General features: G+C 50.3%; 1 protein-coding gene across 2 annotated transcripts in view; it reads right to left on the bottom strand.

Annotated features, from left to right (window-relative positions):
* The window catches only part of VDR (vitamin D receptor), a 106,470-nt gene that overhangs the window by 36,400 nt on the left and 52,748 nt on the right, over window positions 1–17,322 (bottom strand). The gene's annotated exons all lie outside the window — the stretch shown is intronic.

Genomic DNA, 17,322 nt, shown 5'->3' with positions numbered 1-17,322 from the left:
GGCCTCTTGGGATGGCTTCAGAGACAGGTGTCTGGGGTGTACGGTCTGTGGAGCCTGGGTGTAGGTGGAGCAGGTGCTGCAGGGGTTAAATACAGCAACGTACAGCTTTCAAACAGGATGTTTTCTGCCACTTTTAGCTCTTTCCCAGACATGCTCAACACCCCCAGCCTTGGTGAAGGCTGAAGGTGGGTTGAGTCTGGTGTCCAGACTCTGGGTCTTAGTGGTGTGATGGGTCACCAAGCTGGGGCTGGTCGAATTTCACCCTTCCTACCTTCACCCACACCCAGCGCTACTTGTCTACCCACCCCCCCAACACATACATGCACACACACGCACACACACACACTCTTTCCCCCTTCGCTGACACCAATAGGAAGTAGCTTGGGAGATAATAGGTACACAGGTGTCTGACTTGAGCCCTGGAAAGGCCTTTAAGGCAAACCCCCCGATGGGGAAGGTTCAGACCCTCAGCTTCTGTTTCTCTGCCTCCTAGTGGTCCGACGAGGCAGGGGCAGGGAGAGCGCAAGGAGCATCCAGACCTGGGCTCAGTCCTAGGACTGCCAGCCCCCTAACCCATGTGCCCCCAAGGAACATGCGAGGAGAGTGTCAGTGGACCCTACTGAGAAAACGTGGACATGGCCGACCCCCTCCCAAGGGCCGTGGGTGGAGGAGGGATACCTGCAGGGCACAGAGATGCTGCCACCGCCCCGGGCTCTCCTCTGCTCCCTCTGCTCGTGTTGCCCAAGGCCCCCAGCCAACAAGGCTCTTCAGGATCCTACCCCAGAGCCTTGGCAATCTCCCAGACTCCTGGCTTGCTCCACAAGAAGTCTGAGGTGAGGGCCAATTGGGTATAGAAAGGACTACTGCCCTCAGCCCTTAAGACACTCAGAAGTCAGATCTGAGATCTAAGTGGCTCGCCATCCCTGAACTTATAGAGAAAGTGTGTGCGTAGCTACCATGTGCCAGACTGCTAAGCTTCCCACCTGGGATCTCATGTAACCTCCTAACCGTCCTGCAAGATGCAGAGGAGTCCCATTTTACAGATGGCAAAACCAAACTCCAGGTAGGGCACTTTGAGACTTGCCCAGGGTCCCACGGCCAGGCCAGCAGTGAAGCCAGGGACCAGGCAAGGATGGGCTGCCTGCAATGGCCAATAAAGGGCGGCCCTCTTCTCCTCGCCACTCTTCCAGCCCAGTGATAACCACTGGCAGGGGCGCTGGTACTCACTCCCACCCTGCTCCAGATTCCTCCTGTGCACTCGCTCATTTAATCCTCACAACAACCTCTAGGCATGGAGAAACTGAGGCACAGAGAAGATGATTATCTCTGGAGCCCAGATTTGAACCGAGGCAGCTGAGCCCCGCATCTCCACTCTGCCACCTTTCCTAAGGGACATAGCTCAGTGGTTTCCTCCCCCTAAGCCCCGGGCTCCCCTCACCTCCACCAAGTCAGGGAGGAACGGACAGGACCATCCCCAGGTCACCACGGAAGAATGTCATGGCTCTTTTCTTCCCAAGGCTCCCAGATCAGCCAGGATCTCTCTTCATCCTGGCAACCCCTTTCATCTAGGAAAAGCCCCATCAAAAGGTGGGGCTTTCCTCCCCAGGCAACTTTGCACCACCGGGTGGTCCTTATAGGAAAGATGGTCCTGTAGGTCCAAGTTGACGGAAAGTAGGGCAAAGACACAGGGTGAAAACAGGACAAGTGGAAAAAAACAACTTAATACTACCCCCTTTGCCACATCATACAACCCCCACCCCAGTTCATGTTCTGAGTATGAGAACATCCCACTGCCTTTGCTGGGACTGTCCCCAAAGCCACCCCCTCCTGCCCCTGCCTTAGAAATACCCATGCCCCTAGCACTGAGCCTCAGAGAAGCAGAGGGGGAGGGGGGAGTGGTTCAGCTCTGCAGAAAGCCCCTGGCTTCCACTCCTCCAGGCTCTGCATCCCACATCAAAACCCCTGCCTGAGTCTGACCCCAGGTCTGACCCTGCCTTAGCAAGAAATGAGGAGATAACATGTTTCCTTCCAGTCATCGAAGCCACAACCACCGCCTCTCCCACACGTCTGCCTGGTAGCTTACACAGCAGGCACCCCATCTTCCAGCGGCTTCTGCTGAATGGATGCCCCCAGGCAGAGTTTCGCTTAGGACGTCTCCTGGGGTTGGCGCTGCAGGGTGTCTGCAGCAGAGCCCTCAGAAGGCAAGGATCAAATTGCTGCTGGGCCAGGTTTAACTCTGCTGCAGTCACTGGACCTCCCTGGACTCCTGAGGGCAGCAAAGCTGTGACTCTGGGAGGACCAAGCAGTGGACAGAGGTCTGGCCTCTAAGGTCTTTTCCAGGTCTGAAAGTGTGCAACTCCCAGGCCAAATTCCCACCATGATGAGGCCTTAAGATCAGTCAGGAATGAAATTCCCTCACTGAGTTCTCTCCCCGACCCTCCCAGGAACACGTGAGGCCCCTTCACCCTCAGATGCTAAAGCCCAGGAAGAACAGGAGGGATGTGGCCCCTTGCAAGGGTCCTGTGGGGGCTGGGAGCCCAAGAGCGGGCTCCCCGCTTAGCTGCGCCGGGAATGGGCTGATCAGAATGGGCTTTCTAACTGTGAACATTAGCTCAAAGCTCCCTCTCCTTCTGGAAAGAAATGGAAAGCTATGTGATTTCCCAGCAGAGGGGGAGAAAATTCCTCCTCTTCTTAAAATTGGCACACATGGAGTCAGCCACACATCGGGCTGTCTCTGGAGGGGGTGAGTCTGTGCACACGCCAGCCGCAATTGCACATGGGCTTACGCGTGCACGCCCTTTTCTGGTTGCTTTCGTTTCATCATCCTCGCAGCTCTGCCCATGGAGCGCTGAACACTGTATGACCGACCCAGCTTTTTACTTGTCATCTCTTTATTCCAGTATGATTTAGGCTCAGCTTAGTCTCATGGCCAGTTGGGGTCATGCCCTTTCTTCCTTCTCTCCCATCCCCAACATATACCCACATTGTTTTTCCAGAACAATCTCAGCATTGCCTTCCAGAAGAAGCTGAAAGGAACAGAGTGGACACGAGAGCAAGGGGAGAGGAAAGTACACTGCAGAGTTAGAACTCGGCCTAACGCTTTCTTCCCCCACCATCTCCTCAGTTCCTACACACACACACACACACACACACACACACACACACACACACACGGTGAGAGCGTTTGGAAATTATTTTCTGCAGACTACAATGTCCAAAGTAAAACCCAATGGATACCAGTCATCTCAGAATATCTCAAGATTGAAAGGAAACTGAACATCACCTAGTCCAACCATTTTAAATCCCTTCTACAATATTCTAGCCTGTATTTAAATATCTTTTCTGTTGGAGAACTATCTCCCAGGCCAACCCATTCTCTTTGGATGGCTCTACGCTTAGAAAGTTTTTCATTATGCACAGATGAAAAAGCCCCAGTAGTTTTCAACTACTGGACCTAGACCAGCTCTTCACAGCCATCTAAGATGAATCTATCAGGCCATTCCCACACGGCACCTTGAGGAGGGGTCGACAAGGCCACCATATGATGCCAGCACACACAGTAGGAAAAGTAACCCATTCCTCACCTGCTGGAAAATTGTCATAAAAAATAGAAAAATTCTGCAACGTTTATGATGCAAGTGAGGTTTCAGGGGAGAAGCAGAGGAAGCTAGCCTGGCTACATTTCGTTTGATTTAGGCTTCATACACATCCCAGGTATGGTCATGATTCCCACCAAGGCAGTGAGTAAGGTGGTCAATGTCTGCCTCCTTGGCCTTCACTTGGAAAGAAGCTTCCAGCCTAAGAAAAGGGCCTACAGAAGAGTGTGAGTAGCTATATAACCTCTTCCAAGATTTTTTGCCACCTCCGTCTCAGGCTTAGCTATTTCCAGGGGAGGCTGACCCCCAGCACTGTGGCTCTAGGAACAAGGCTGAGGCGGATCAAATTGTTGAATGGCTGACTGAAGCATGGTAAATTAAGTGGCTGATGACCCAGCAGTTTCAGGAATAACTTTTCTTCTGAAAATGCTTCTTAATTAACTTTTTGGGGACTATACCTCACTCTCGAGAACCTGATAAGGGTCATGGGCTGACTGACCCCTACAGTGTCAAGAGGTGGCGGGTCACTGCACAGAAACCGTGCCACAGGCTCCCACTCTACTGGACATTCACCAAGACTGTTTCTCGGCAGACTGTCCTGTCATTCTTGGGAGAACTGGCAGCTTCCTGGAGCTGAGCAGAACCCAGAGGCAGGAATCCACGAGGTTCTAGGCAGTGGAACAGGAGATTCATAGTTTGCTTAGATATGTTTCCACTTCTTATCAACAATTATTCCTGCAAGCTGCTTTTTTTCCAGTGGAAACTCAGTCCTCAGCTTTGTCAACAAGATCTCTGGGTTGATTACTGCTCTCCAGGTAACTACCGGAAAGTGTGGGCAGTGACGGTGACTAGTGAAGGGAACCAGTCCGTGCGTAGCTGCAGCCCAGAGTCTGGTTTCCTAGCAGAAGAAAACTGAGACCGCCACAGGGGAAGCGAGTGGTCTTCCTCGCTTTTCTTCTGGGATCAATGCGGTCTCTGTATCACGTAGCCTCTTCCGGCACTGCAGGAAAGGTAGTACCCAAGCCCTAGGTCCTGCCAGCTCCAAGCAAGATATTCCGGATCCTTGGTATCACAGCCCTTGTTCAGCTCCACAATCACTTGGCCAGCCTGACACCTTGGTTACCTGAGTACACTCCCACTTCGCCCAGAGCCCCTCCCCGTGTCCTAATCTACAAATAGAGACATGAGCGCTCCCAGGTCTCAGGCTGTCACGGAGACCAAGTTCTCCACGCAGCACTCAGCACGGTGCCCAGGACACCAGAGTTTTATATGTTTGCTCTCATTATTACGGCAGTTACTGTTAGTACAGTCACGAAGAGTTCAGGACCCAGAGAGGTCAGGAAGTCTGCTCTTGATCCCAAAAGCCCCACCCCAAACAAACATTGCCCAGAAAGCCACGTTTCTTAACTGGGGAAAAACTGACCACCCCACCCATTGGCTGTGGCTCCCAAAAATCTGGCTGCTAGGGACGGGGAGAATGGGTTGCTCTCTTCTCTCCCCAGCAAGCAGAGAAGCTGAGCTGCACATTTGGACTTTCCCTCCACAGGGAAGATGACACTGTGGCTACCAAGGTGCCACCAATTACTAATCACTTCTGCTCATCGCCAGTCCTTTTCCTCTCTCACCCCAAGTCTCTCTCCTACCTCCTTCGCCGTCCAGGGCTTATTGAGCATCTGTTCTCTCCACGGTGGGACACTGGCTCCGCATACCATAGCATCCCCTGTGTGTTCTCAGGGTGGTGGCATTTCCTTGCCCCACTCCTGCCCCTCTGCAGGCGGCAGAAGGCTGCAGAGGCCAGTGGCTCTGTCATGGCCCCAAACCTAGGCACTGGGCTGGTTCTGATTTAGCAGGCCTAGACTGCTGACTGCTCCCCACTCTTGGTAGCCCTGGAAAGCCACTGAGGCCTGTGTCAGAAATCTACGAGGGTCCCCAGGTTCTCTGAGATAGGCAGGGCTGGATAACTCTCTACGAGTCCCATGTCGAGTCCCATGTTTGTGCGTGTTAATCGCTCAGCTGTGTCTGCTTCTTTTCAACCTCAAGCCTGCCAGGTTCCTCTGTCCATGGAATTCTCCAGGCAAGAATACTGGAGTGGGTAGCCATTCCCTTCTTCAGGGGATCTTTCCCACTCAGGAGTCAAACCTGGGTCTCCCGCATTGGCAGGTGGATTCTTTACTGTCTGAGCCACCAGGGAAGCCTCATTTACCCAGAGACATCTTGTCTGTCTTCAGCATTATTCGCGAGGAGGTGAACACTCCTCCTTTATTCCTGAGGCTTCTTAGGAACAGGCCAACCTGGGAGGTTCCCGTTTACTTTCAAGGGCAGGCCTAGTCACCCCCAACTTGCTCCTCAGTTCCCATGTAGAATGATGTCCTCCGGAGAGCTTTTCCAGAGTTTCAGTCTGGTCAGAATTCCAGCCATCCTGCTGTGTAGACTTCTTCTTGGGGACTCTACTGGAGAACCAGGGAGGCCACAGCATTTCCTCTTGGCCTTTCACTGTGGTGGCCATCGGTTCTGGTCTCTGATGCCTTATCTCTGATGGTGACCCTTGCCTTGCTTTAAGCACTGACTATATGGCAGGCCCTACACAAGGAGCCGGAAACACCACGGGAAGCCACACAGAGGCCCGACCTCGTGAAGCTTACTGTCTACAGGGAGAAAAGGACAGGAATCTCCAACTCGGATCTGGGCTGCAATGCAGGTAAGCACAGGTGTGACGGGAGCAGGTGAGGGGCACCTGGCCTGGTCTTGGAGAGGCAGAGAAGCTCTTCAGAGGATGTCACTTCTCTGTCTCCCAACTGAGACAGGAAGGACCATAGTTCTAACAAGATAGTGGTGAGAGGGTAGAGAGAGGTCAGGCAGGTGATACTGAATGAGCAAAGTCTTCGAGGCAAAAGGGAAAGAGTGTGCTGGAGGCAGAGAAACTAGCTCTATATGGCTGGCTGGGTGGGTGGGGGGCACCAGCAAGAAAGAAACCAACTAACCACACTCATTTCAGTCGGAAGTAAATTCCATTCTTTCCACTACTGAGCACTTCTTCTAGTAAACCCGCTGACTCTCAAATACCAGGAATTTTAAATTGTTGCAGTGGTATTTTGCAACCAAAGACTTTCAGACTCCATTCAGATTCCCGTTCCAACCTGAGTCAACCTTGAGTTTTGTGAAGGAAGTAAAAACGGGCCTCCTACTCTATGGTTCATGGAGAATGGACCCCTGGGTCAGCTGGGCAGCGGGCCTCTCTGCACTGACTATTTGCCCTGGGAAGAAGACCATCAGTAATTGTGTGGGAAAGGAAAGGTGGAGGGGAGAATTCTGGAAAATCCAGCCCAGTTAAATAAGAAAATGTGAGAGAAAGCCAAAAGAGAGAAGAAAAGGTTCAACAAGTGCAGACGGAAGCTGTGAACAACTCAGCGGCATATCACCAGCCAATCCTTATTTAACGCGTCCATCTGTCTAGGGCAGCCAGGTATGGTTGCCAGGCACAGGGAGAACTGACTTACCACACAGCCGACCGGTCCCCAGACCTGCGTCCACCAGCCGGCTCGGCTCACTCCTGTCTCCCAGTCCACAAGGTCACTTCCTTGTTCCCAGAAATCCCTCTAAGGGCATCAGCCACACACACACACGACGGTCACAAACAACTTGCACCATGGACACGTGCGGGAAGTCCCCTGCACCTGCCAGCCCATACCCCAAGTCCAGAAGTCCACGCTCACTGCTGATAGCCCTTAGAGCTATCACTGAAGATAACCCTTTTGCTTCTCTGTTTCAGGCCAAACCACTGGAGGATTCTTCCCTGGGGCCACAAAGTGGTAGGAAATAGCAGCCTTTGTCCTAACCCTTGAACTGTCTCCAAACTAAAACTCTCTCCCCCAACCCTACCCCTTGGCCATCTTCCTCTTCCTTGTTTTTCTTTGGCACCTGGGGCAAAGATGGAACTGATTTGCTGCACAGAGTGCCATTCAGTACTGCCCAGATAATCACGATGGTGTGATCACTCACCTAGAGCCAGACATGCTGGAATGCGAAGTCAAGTGGGCCTTAGGAAGCATCACTATGAACAAAGCTAGAGGAGGTGATGGAATTCCAGTTGAGCGATTTCAAATCCTAAAAGATGATGCTGTGAAAGTGTTGCACTCAATATGCCAGCAAATTTGGAAAACTCAGCAGTGGCCACAGGACTGGAAAAGGTCAGTTTTCATTCCAATCCCAAAGAAAGGCAATGCCAAAGAATGCTCACACTACCACAGAGTTGCACTCATCTCACACTAACAAAGTATTACTACTAGCTAGCAAAGTATTACTCAAAATTCTCCAAGCCAGGCTTCAACGGTACGTGAACCGTGAAATTCCAGATGTTCAAGCTGGATTTAGAAAAAGCAGAGGAACCAGAGATCAAATTGCCAACATCCGTTGGATCATTGAAAAAGCAAGAGAGTTCCAGAAAAACATCTTTTGCTTTATTGACTATGCTAAAGCCTTTGACTGTGTGGATCACAACAAACTGGAAAATTCTGAAAGAGATGGGAATACCAGACCACCTGACCTGCCTCCTAAGAACTCTGTATGCGGGTCGAGAAGCAACAGTTAGAAGTGGACATGAAACAACAGACTGTTTCCACATCGGGAAAGGAGTATGTTAAGGCTGTATATTGTCACCCTGCTTATTTAACTTATATGCAGAATACATCATGAGAAATGCTGGACTGGATGAAGGCACAAGCTGGAATCAAGATTGCCGGAAGAAATATTAATAACCTCAGATATGCAGATGACACCACCCTTATGGCAGAAAGTGAAGAAGAACTAAAGAGACTCTTTGATGAAAGTGAAAGAGGAGAGTGAAAAAGTTGGCTTAAAGCTCAACATTCAGAAAACTAAGATCATGGCATCCGATCCCATCACTTCATGGGAAATAGATGGGAAACAGTGGAAATAGTGACAGACTTTATTTTGGGGGCTCCAAAATCAGTGCAGATGGTGACTGCAGCCATGAAATTAAAAGATGCTTACTCCTTGAAAGAAAAGTTATGACCAACCTAGACAACATGTTAAAAAGCAGAGACATTACTTTGCCAACAAAGGTCCGTCTAGTCAAAGCTATGGTTTTTCCAGTAGTCACGTATGGAAGTGACAGTTAGAGTATCAAGAAAGCTGAGCACCGAAGAATTGATGTTTTTGAACTGTGGTGTTGGAGGAGACTCTTGAGAGTCCCTTGGACTGCAAGGAGATCCAACCCGTCCATCCTAACGGAAATCAGTCCTGAATATTCATTGGAAAGACTGATGCTAAAGCTGAAACTCCAATATTTTGGTCACCTGATGTGACTAACTGATTCATTTGAAAAGACCCTGATGCTGGGAAAGATTGAAGGCAGGAGGAGAAGGGGACGACAGAGGATGAGATGGTTAGATGGCATCACCGACTCAATGGACATGAGTTTGAGTAAACTCCGGGAGTTGGTGACAGATGGGGAGGCCTGGCCTGCTGCAGTCCGTGGGGTCGCAAAGAGTTGGACACGACTGAGCGACTGAACTGAACTGAATTGTGCCATTCGGTGCTGGCTCAGGGGATGGGAGGAGCTGAGCCCAGGCCTCCAATGCAAAAACCTCTTTCCCTCCTTGGCAGTCAGCCATCTGCAGCCCCCTAGCTGCCCACCGGGACCTCCACACCATGTAACAGAGTTTCCACTACCTTCACTCAACACTCCGAGCAGAGGCAAACAGCCCTGGACCTGCTCAGGGCCTGCACTCGGTGAAAGGAGCCTTGAGTGAAAGAGCATCTAGCTGGCTGGGCAGGCTGCACACTGTTGGCCACTCATCAGGCCGACCAATGGGCAGCATCCTAGGGAAGAGGGCTGGTGCTTGTGGTCATCATGGTCCTTTGGGGGAAAGGTGGCACCCCTCCAACCACGGCTTCCCCTTTATTCCCTGACCCCTCACTTTTCCCAGAACTCCCCCTGGCCTGAAAAACAATTCTGCAGCCAGGCTCATCAGGAGCCCAGGATTGAAGTTTAACAGAGACACAAATAATTCTCTTGAGTGAGCTATTTTCTGCCCAGCTTGGGGAACAATGGCTCAAGGTAACAGGCAGTGGGGGGAGGCGTGGAGAGGAGGCCGGCCTCCAGCCATCCATTGGTTTAGGGCCTTCCCCATGCCCATGCCATGGGGCGGGAGTTTCAGGGAGGTGGAGACCTTAGTCAGGGGCTCTGGACTTTCTGGCTGTCCCACCTACCGCACACCCTCACCTGTGGATATCAGGTGAGAAGTGAGAGTGGCAAGTAAGAGAAGGCCTGGGGGAGCCAGGGGCTCCTGCACTCCGAGTTGCAGGCCTTTGTGGCTACTGCTCTCTTATGGAATGGAAGGAAAAAATATCAAACACTGCTACTTTACCAAGCCTCAAAAAGGGGGTTCTATATCCGTTCACCTGTCTTACAGGAGTGCTGTATCAGCTGAGACTCAAACATATGTTACAAAAACCATTATATTCCATACCAACATTGGCTATTAGTTTACAATTCTCCTCCCAGGTGTTTAAGAGGGGGAGGAAGCCTACATTCAGGGGCACAGTGGAAGGCTGGGAACGCACTCTGAAGTGTAACACGTGGAGAATGAGCCCTTCTCCGTGAGATCACAAGAGAGCGAGCAGCATGGCAACCTCACAGCCCGGGAGAGCCTGCAGTGCTGGTAGGGCTTCAGCCCAGGCTCGAGGAGCATCATTCATTGACTGCCAAGCCCAACCCCAAAATGCCACTTTTTTTTTTTTTTTTTTTTGCCTCAAGATCTTTTCTTTGACGATTAAGAAAAGGAAACTTTTGTTTTCTCTACACTGAACTTTCCTTCTAATATCTATAGGAAAAATATCTGACTGGGAAGACAGAATAAGGGAAGGAGGAGGAGGAAAGGAAGGAGAGAGGGAGAAAGATAAGGAGGAAAGGGGAGGATTCATTCAAGGCCTATCAGATGGCAAGATTTCATTATTACTCTCTAGGAAGAAGCACTCTGCCTTGTGAAGTATCATGCAATGGGACTGAACCCATGGAGAGGGATCACTCATGGCATTAGTAATGAATTCTGTGCACATTAGGGCTTTCCTAGTCCCCCTCCAGGGAACAGTCATCTCTTAAAAGAAACTACCAGAGGATACACAGGAAGCTAAACCCGACCATGAATCAGTTCGGTTTGTCACCCTTCTCCCTATCACCACCAGTGAGTATACATTTTTAAGTCACTTGTCAATGTTTAAAAAAATAGATTTCACTTTTGAAAAAAATCTGGGTGTCCAGCTTCCTATTAAAAAAAAGGGGGGGACATTTTGGCCACACTGTTCTGCAATTCCAGGCGACCTGCTGGTCTGAGTGGGGTTGCCTCTCTAGAACAGGCTTGTGCCCTCCACTCCATCCCACCAGGGTTTGCATTCGCCGTTACCCACCTGGCCCTGATCCCTGGAACCAGCCTCCAGTGACAGCTGAGCTCTATGGTCAGGGAGACAGTTGAGCAAAGAGGTTCTGGGAGGCAGCCTGTGTGTTAGTCTCTCTGCTGCTGCTGCTGCTAAGTCGCTTCAGTTGTGTCTGACTCTGTGCGACCCCATAGATGGCAGACCACCAGGCTCTGCCGCCCCTGGGATTCTCCAGGCCAGAACACTGGAGTGGGTTGCCATTTCCTTCTCCAATGCATGAAAGTGAAAAGTGAAAGTGAAGTCACTGAGTCATGTCTGACTCTTCGCGACCCCATGGACTGCAGCCTACCAGGCTCCTCCGTCCATGGGATTTTCCAGGCAAGAGTACTGGAGTGGGATGCCATTGCCTTCTCTGGTTAGTCTCTCAGTTGTGTCCAACTCTTTGGGACACTATGGACTGCAGCCCACCAAGTTCCTCTGTCCATGGAGTTCTCCAGACAAGAATACTGGAGAGGGTATCCAATCCCTTCTCCAGGGTATCTTCCAGACCCAGGGGTCAAAGCCCGGTCTCCTGCATTGCAGGCAGATTCTTTACCATCTGGGCCACCAGGGAAGCCCAGGCAGCCTGCCTGGGTCCAAACCCTGCCTTCCCTCCTTGCTAGCGGTGTGACCAGAGCCAATGACCTGGGCTCTCTAAGCTTCTGTTCCCTCACCTATCCAATGAGAAAAATAACAATGCCTACCTCATTTGTCTGTGAGGATTAAATGAGACAATGTGTGTAAAGCGCTCAGCATAGCACCTGGTGCATGGCTCCTTCTCAGTAAGTGGTAGTGTTTGTTATTATGCAAACTGTTCAATAACTGGAAGGATTCGTCTCATGTTTTAGTCACATGAAGCAACTGTCCTTCAACTGTCCTTTTTAGCTTAAGGGACCCAGTCTACCTACAAACACATTTCCACCCAGTAAACTACTGAGCGTATCTGTGATGAGTTAGGTATCTTAGGTGTCGTGATGATACCTCGGACATGGGGTTCAGTTCTGTTCTTGAGGGCTCACAGCACAATGCAGGGAATGGACAACTGAACAGTCATAGCCTCGTCCCCTCCCAGCCCTGCCCTACTACTGGGGAGCGTGGCTTTCAAAGGAGAGCAGGAATGCATCTGACTCTTCTCTGTCTAGGCTCTACGCCCTCCCAGAGCCTTACTGAGAGACACTGAGGGGGAAATTAACTCCATTTCACCTCCAGTTTCTCATTTAGGAGTTCTTCCCTACACCCAGGTTAACACAATTCCATTTCAACAAAGCCATTCAGATCTCAGGTGGTGATCATTACAATGGAATTTTACCTGAGGCAGCCCATCCCCCACTTCTTAACAGGGCACCCAAGAAGTTGGCGTGCTTGCCAGAGAGGCTGGGCAGAAGTAACTTCCCGCCTCCGGCAGAAGTCTGGAAATTCAGAGTCTTTTGGAATGAAGAACTCTGCCCCGAAGGTGTTTTCCAGCATCACCCTGGCCAGCCTGGAACTGCCCCACTCACCCTCCACTGGCACCGCCTGCTGCCTCTTTCCAGGCCTCTTCAGACAGGAAGGGGAGGGAAGGGGAGGAGACAGAGCTCCCTCCGGCTTGGGGAGACAGGACCCTGTGCAGGAAAGGCGGTGGGCAGGGGAAGAATGACCACACGTCGGGTCTTAGAAAGACCTGAATTTAAGTTCTAGCTCTGACTTGGAAGTTTTCATGGTTTGGGGCAAGAAATTTAGCCCCTTAACTTCCTGGAACTCAGTTTCCTTATCTGTATAGTGGGCATAACAATATCACCTACCTCATAGGGTTATTGAGACGCACACACGAGAAGATGCATGCAAGACATTTAACCCAGTGCCTGGAACGCATAAAGTTATAGTAGCCTTTTGGTTTATTATGATTATCAGCTATTATATAATATGTTAGACTCAAAAGGGTCAAAGGTTGGTGTAGAGAGAGACGTTCAGGGAGAGCTGGGGGTGGGGGTGGCTGAGGATGGGCGGGGCCCTGCCACGGAGCCCAGCCTGGGCCTGGTGACCAAGATGAGGCCCAGGGCACAGGCGCCCGCCTGCCCCTGGAGCTGACAGGCACAGACTAGATGGGTAATTACAGGACTGTGGGCTGGGGTGGCCCATGCAACTGCCCGACCAGCCACATTCTTTTATTCTGTGGGTGGCTGGGTGGGTGGGCAGCTGGCTGTTTATATAGCTGCCAGGACACTGAGTACATCTAATATCATTTAAACCAGCACCCATCCTCCCCCAGGCAAAATATTCAACCCTTGGAAGGGGAAAGGGTTCTCTGTGGGCATTCTGCTCCTGTCCACACGGCACTGCCTCTGTTCTCTTCAACTCATCTTCCAGATACTCCCTGCTCTCCAATCGGACAAGTTAGAGAGTCAAAGAACAAGGCCAGACTCTGAACAGTTGGTCAGTGGAGACTATTCAATTCACTTCACTTGGAGTCTTTAAATGATCAAGAAGCCTGAGACACTCGTAAATCCCACCACTGTTCCCAGCCCCATGTGCTCTGCTTAGCTAGCACATACACGATTCTGATACTTCCACATCTTGTTCTTAAAATCAGCGTTCAGGAAAAATATCCATCCCTCCCAATCCACTTGGCAGGAAGGCAATTCAGGAAGTATTAACTGAGCATCTGGTATGTTCTCAGCCCCGATATCACCCTTTGGTTGAAGTGAAAAAACCCCAAGTGGTGGGGAGGATGTGGAGCCGCTGGACCCATCTCCCACTGTTGGTGGAAGCCCAGCGAGGAAGGGCTTCAGCTGCACACGGGGACCCTGAATGGGGCTCTCAGAGTCAGGCTGTGGCATTTACAGGACCATCTGTGCACAACACATCAGACAAGCACATGCATAAAGCCAGAAACTGGGTCCTTAGGTGGAGAATTATACAATTACTATAGCCGAATGGCAGCCCACTCCAGCGTTCTTGCCTGGAGGATCCCAGGGACGGGGGAGCCTGGTGGGCTGCCGTCTATGGGGTCGCACAGAGTCGGACACGACTGAAGCGACTTAGCAGCAGCAGCAGCATAGCCGAAAGGGACTTTGGAAGCTCACCTAGTGTCACTTCTTCCTTTTAGAAATGAAGATTATATCAAGTGTTAAAAAGGATGGAGAACAATAGGAACTTTTATCTGCTACTTAAAGGAGTGTTTCTGGTAAGACCATTGTGGAAGACAGCTGGTGCTATAGGGTGATGCCAAGCATGGAATGCCATGTGCCCTAGAGAAATGCCTAAAACACGCACCAGAAGACGGCCAGAGCATATTCCCAGCAGCGTTAGCTGATCGTAATAGCCCCAAACTGGAAAGAGCCCAAACGTTCATCAACAAGAGGAAAGATACAAATTGCAGCACATTCTTAACGGAATACGATGCTGTGGTGAAAGCTAATCAACACATCTGTGTACTTCGACATGGGTGAATCTCAGAAACATGAGACTGAGTGAAAAAAGTGCGTCACAGATAACACACATGTATGTAAACTCAAAACACGTAAAGTTGAACAATACATTGTTTGTAAAACAAACAGAGATGATAACTTGCGAAGGAAAGCAAGGACTCATTAATTAAAATTCATATTAGTTTCGCTATCGGGTAGAGTGAGGAAGGGAATGTAAAAGGCAAGAGGAAAGTGGGTTTTAAAAGGTTTTGAAATTGTTCCACTTCAAACCCGGGTGGTAGGTACCACATATATTACACTAATTTTGAATCTGTACATAGGACTACTCGTACTCTTGTGTATATGATACATTTAGTTAAAAAAAATAAGACTCTGAGCCCCAGAGAAGCTAAACAACTTTTTAAAGCTCATCAGCTAAGAATTGACAGAAAGAGAAATCAAGTTACTCAGTCTGAGTTTAGCCATTCCTGGATTCTAAAACATCCTCTCACAATGATGAGTTTCTGGTCTAGTAAATTTAAAACAATTGCAAGAGTCTTTTTGCACTGTTAAATCGCCAGTGTCTTGCATGGTGCCTGGCACATGGTAGGTAAACCTCAGCTCATATCTACTGAGTGTCTGCACATACTCTCTCTTCCAGGGCTTACTTCGTGCCAAGTGCTTGGCTTGTATCATCTGTAATCCTCATACAACTCTGCAAGGGAGTTACTTTCCTTCCAGTTTACAAAAAAGGAAACTGAGATTCAGAGAGACCAAGAAACATGCCCAAGGTCATGAGCTACAAAGTGACAAAGCCAGAATTTAAACCCAAGTGTGTCTAACTCAAATCCAGTGTTTCTCCTGTCCTATGAGGTTGCTAATAACACTACATGAGAATTCATTCATTTACCAAGAACCTCTGAGAATCCCACCAAAGGACAGTTTGAGTGCTTCCTACTGTCTCCAGGCTCTGGTGCCTGGAGTGGTTTGCACAGCCAGGCCCAACACCGGGTAGAGCAGTGCCTGGGTGCATGCTAAGTTGTTTCAGTCATGTCTGAGTCTTTGCAACCCTATGGAGTGTATCCCTCCAAGTCCCTCTGTCCATGGGATTCTCCAAACAAGAATACTGGAGCGGGTTGCCATGCCCTCCTCCAGGGGATGTTCCCTGCCCAGGGACTGAACCTGAGGTTCTAACATCTCCTGCATTGATAGTAGGTTCTTTACCACTAGCGCCACCTGGGAAGCCCATAGAACGGTAATCATGGGTAAACTTTACATACGGGGCAGGTCACTGCATCTTTACTTTAAAGCTTGGTTTTCCATATACATGCTGGAGAGAATACAGTAAGTCCCCTACATACGAACCTTCAAGTTGTGAACTTTCAAACATTAGAAAGTGTATTCGCATATCCAGTCATATCAGGCAGTTGTAGCTTGGCCTCCATCTCCTATTGCTGATGATCCCTCAGCTCTACCGTCTCCCACCTCCTCTCCCTTCTCTAGTTGGTAACTCTTCTTGCCTGTTCACTCGATGCCAGTCCCTGTATGCCAGCCAGCCACTGTACTTTTCAAGGTATTGCACTGTAAGATTAGAAAGTTTTTCTTTATATTTTGTATTTGTTTTTTATATATTATTTGTGTGAAAACCTATTACAGTACAGTGCAATATAGCTGATTGTTGTTAGTTGGGTACCTCGGCAAACTTTGTTGGGCTTACAAACAAATTGGACTTAATGTGCTCTCTGAACAGAATTCACTAGCATGTAGGGGGCTTACTGTACTCATAACCTAATTCAAAGAAAAGCTAGCAAAGCTGGGAAGATGAAAGGAGACAAGGAGAGTGATCAGCACAGTATCTGGCAGAGGCTGTCAGGTGAGGCTGGAATCCAATTCTCTTTCCGCGTGTGTAGGTCCAGGAGCATTCCTTAAGGGACAGCCAGGAGAGGAAGAGGTAAACAGAGTGAGACTAGCTTCCAGTTGACCTGTGGGACAATGGCCTCTTCTTCCTTGGTAGACTTAGCACTTAGATGCTCATCAATAACGTGACTTGTTTGAAATTGAGTTTATTTGCCTTCCAGACCATCCAAGTCTTGTTTTATCCATGCAGTCTCTCCACACAGGTTCTTGTCTGCTGCTTTTACCCAAGTAAGGAACTCAAGAAAGTGGGACAGGCACCAAGGTCTGAGGCTCTAGTGGAGAGGGACTTCTTCTGAGAGAGCACTGTCCCCAGAGTAACCTTCGGGCAGACTGAACTCACTCCCAGGTCACCTCCTTCAGACTGGTGTGTAAGTCCAAACCTGCCACTCAGGAACATTTCTGCAGGCCTCCGTACAATGTGCAAGGCAGGCCCTGAATGCCTGTGGCCGCCTGCTGAGAACAGAGGTGTCAGGTTGCCCAGAGGCTAAGACAGACCCGGTGTGGGTCCTGACTCTCCCACTCACCAGCTGTGTCACCTTGGCTCACCCTCCCTGAGCCTTGGTCTCCCATCTGAAAATGGAACCTGGTTGTGGTTCCCACGTCACAGGCCCTGGCAGGTCTGGGAGGCCGTGCCGCACCTGATACCATGGAGCCAAGCGTGCGGCAAGTCGCTGTTCCTGGAGCTACAGCCTCAGTGCCAGCAGGTGGCACACACTGAGCATCTCACTAGCAGAGCCCTGGGCCTCGTGCGTGCCCCACAGGGCCTGGAAAGTCACGCGTGACCTCAGAAGGCCAGTGAGAGGAGCAGCTTCCCAAGGTGCTGCCCACGCTACACTTCCCCGCCAGTGTGGCTGCCAACGCCCTGCTCAGGACCAGGGCTCTCTCCTGTGTAGAATGGGGACTTTGTGTGGCATCTGGTTCTGGGAACACTGCTCGGTCTATTCCTCGGCACGGGACCTGCCCAGCAGGTTTGCAAAGGCATGACACAT

This window comes from Ovis aries, chromosome 3 (assembly GCF_016772045.2).
Source record: "Ovis aries strain OAR_USU_Benz2616 breed Rambouillet chromosome 3, ARS-UI_Ramb_v3.0, whole genome shotgun sequence".
Lineage (NCBI taxonomy): Eukaryota > Metazoa > Chordata > Mammalia > Artiodactyla > Bovidae > Ovis > Ovis aries.
This window is presented reverse-complemented; position numbering and strand designations above follow the sequence as displayed.